This window comes from Solanum tuberosum, unplaced genomic scaffold, assembly GCF_000226075.1.
Source record: "Solanum tuberosum cultivar DM 1-3 516 R44 unplaced genomic scaffold, SolTub_3.0 scf00418, whole genome shotgun sequence".
NCBI classification, from domain to species: domain Eukaryota; kingdom Viridiplantae; phylum Streptophyta; class Magnoliopsida; order Solanales; family Solanaceae; genus Solanum; species Solanum tuberosum.
This window is the reverse complement of record NW_006239337.1, coordinates 356,637-360,173: the sequence shown is the minus strand read 5'-3', so window position 1 is coordinate 360,173 and position 3,537 is coordinate 356,637.

Genomic DNA, 3,537 nt, shown 5'->3' with positions numbered 1-3,537 from the left:
GGAGTTGCCTGTGGTACCTACCTAGTGTGTTGACCTTGAAGATCCAAAGTTGTAGAAGTGCCAAGTAAAGACCATGAGGGGCTTCACGGACCGTGAAGCCCTTGACGGGTCGTAGAAATGGTCGTGAAGTGTCCGACAATTCAGTCTTACTTCGAATAAGACTCTTTTTAAAACACTTAATTTAAATTAATTAGGTTGTTTTTAGTTTTTATCTCGTCTTACCTTGAACGACGAACGAGTTTCATTATTCTTAGCTTTTGGTTTTGAAGATTAACATTGAATTAAGTTTGGAAGTTGAATTTTTGATTCTGGAATTATCAAAGTACGTATCAATTTACTTATCTTCGTAGTATTTTTCTCGTCATGTTTTCATTATATTCTTCTGAATGCTTACATGAAATCTTTAGTGGCTAAATCCACTATTGGGATTGTGGGATCTATGATGTAAATCAATATGTAATTCCATAAAACGAGTTATAGGCGATTTATATTTGCAAATTATAATTTAACTTTCGTTATTCATGAATTCTAATGAGTGCACACATTGGAGTGAGCATGTATCTGTAATTTTTTCGAGAAAAAATGATAGTTAGGAAAAAGCTAAATTAACCAAAAGAAATGGATTCAAAGTTCAGGTTCGAGAGAAAAGAACTTTAACACTATTGTAAGCGAGGGTAAAGCTAGTAACACTCTGGGACCGAGAGGACTTGAGTAAAAATTATCTGTTTAGACAGAGAAGTATCAGATATATTTAACTCATATGTATTTTGTAGAAATAAATTGCCTGAAACACAATTACGGAAGAACATTAGATGTAACGTTATGGGGAACACAATCCTAGTTTCATTTAATCATCGAAACAACTTTAGAACTTAAAACTCTGTTAATTGTAGAACAGGAATTTGATTACCAATTTTAGTTACTAGAACATCACAACTAAACCTATTTTACTTTCCGTACTGTTTCTTTAGGAAATAATAACAACATTTGAGTAAACGCGAAAGTGAAATCATTTATATAAATAAATTCTCTGTAGGATCGACCTCAACTCACGTTGAGTTCTATAAATTGACTTCGACCGTTTATATCTATTAATTGAGATCAATGTTTGGACATATCACTGCTGCATCTAACCTTCCTCCCTCGGACCATCACAAACTCCACTGGCCTGAAGGCACTAGCCTTCTTCTTCCCCTGAGGTACTAGATCACTATAGGATAAGTAGAATTCCTGGACCTAGGTGGGAATATATGGGCCACGGGTCCTGGTGAAGATCTCAAGTTTGTGGAACTGGAGAGTGTCCCAGACATCTGGATGCTTGGCCACTACACCATCAATGGACAATCTCTTCTCTTCCAAGTTGGTCCTAAATCCCTCGTCCTTTAACCGGTTGAGTAACCAAGGATGACCCTGAATTGGTGGTGCTGGAACAACCGTATGTGCCGGATGAGGCACTAGAGCTGAAGTTGGAGGGGTCGACTCCGGAATCCTAGACGGATCATGGCGAGCTTTGGAGCGTAGCTCTGCTTGCCGGGACTGTAACAACTGGTCATCCTCAGGCTCAGAGAATGAAGCATGAGAATCACATGACTCTCCCTCAATGTCGGAGTTGTACTCCGGTGTTTAATCTATAGGCACTTTGCCCTTTCCCTTGCCACCTTTCGGAGGTAATTCTTGCCCTTGGCGCTGGAAGCAGTTGCTTCCTCATTTATTACGATGCCTCGTGCTCGCTTTCGGGGTGGCATGCCACTATCATTCTAGTTTGTTCTAGAAAAATGTAGAAATTCAGTTGCAGAAAGACTCGCTGAACCATTCGACGAGTCACCGAGTCACTTAGGCGAGCCAGATCAGGCTCGCCGAAAGTACCAGCGCAAATTTTTTCAAAACTCAGGACAAGTCGATGATTTTTTGGGTCATTTGGTGAATCGTCGACACCAATCGGTAAGCTAAAAGTAGCTCGCCGAAAGTTACAGTGTTATTTAGGAGTTAGGGGAGCAGAAAGGGCGATATGAGCGGGACTTTGGCGAACCGCCGAACCAATCTGCGAGCTCGACTTAACTCGTCAGACAGCCCAACGTACCAGTTTTCAACCCCACTTCTCAAAATCAAGCACACAGCCCCCGAATTCAAAATTAAACACATACACCATTCAATTAACACTGACGTCAAATGCTCCATCATTGGGAAAATTACGTGATTTATCACAATACAAGGTTATGTAGACTTCACCCCAATAGACCCAACAAAAATATACCGCAACCCAACAAATTTAGACTTGATTTTACAAGCAAGAAAACGGGAATCAATCAATTTTAAGCATTTAGGCACATATTTTAATTCATTACCAGCAATCCAACAATTAAACATGATTATTGCAATTACCTAACACAAAACAACAACAAATTACCTATTGCATTTGATTTCAACAACAAATTTCAAGTAAGGGGTTCGGAAAATCAACCTTTATGCCAAATTTTAATTTTGAATAGCTAGGCGGCAAAGTTCCACAATTCCGAGCAATGATTTCGTACAAAAAGTGGGTAAGAAAAAGGAAATAAGCAAAATCTAAAGTTGGGTGAGAGGCTACGAGAGTTAAAAATGAGAGAAGATGAAGGATTTTGAAATTTTCAACTGTTTGGCCTTTAAAACCTTTCAGTTTGCGACACCTTTGTCGGAGTAAGTCATGCTCATCGATGCGCCGAGTGGTATTTTTCCTCGCCGAGTTTTACATGACTCCCAACATTTTCAGGGTTCAAACGATGGACAAAGTCGGGCTCGCCGACCGGTTCGCCGAGTCGCCGTATGAGCATTTAGTTCGCCGAGTTTTACAGAGTTCCCCCTTAAGCTTGGTGGTTCCAACGGAGGTCCAAGTCGGGGCTCGCCGACCTGTTTGGCATGTCACCGACTAGACTTTGGCTCGCAAACTACCCTTTTTACAACGATTTTCACTTTTCAACCTGCACAATCAACACGCGTTATTCAAAATAAAAAACTACAGCATTAAAAATTTGGGTTGCCTCCCAAGAAGAGCCTTAGTTAACGTCCTGGCACGAAGAAAGTACCAATTTAAGCTTCATTTTTGGGCTTTTCCATGGTATCACTCGGTAGGCCCCCTATTGTCCTTGGATTCAAATGAGAAGAAATTTGACCCATTTGGGTCTCCAACTGCTTGATTGACACGAAATGGGAGGTGACCGTCTGATTATGTGTAGAGACATCCTCCTTCATCTCTTTTAACACTTTGTCTGACCCTTCAACTTTGTTGAGAATACGTGAGACCATGTCTTCCTTATGGACATTTTCATACTCCTTGGGCTTTTGTTGCTCATGGGGTGGGACGTACCTGTCCTTTTCACCCTCTCTTTCCTTCCAAGTGGCGTTACGATCACGACATTCTCTATCACTGTCTTTCCATCCCACATCTGTATTCCAACCCGGATTTCCACCCGACCTTGGATAGTTTGCACGATATCCTCCTCTTTGATTAGCTAGGAAGTTCACTTCTTCATTTTGCAATGCTTCAAATTGACCTTTTTC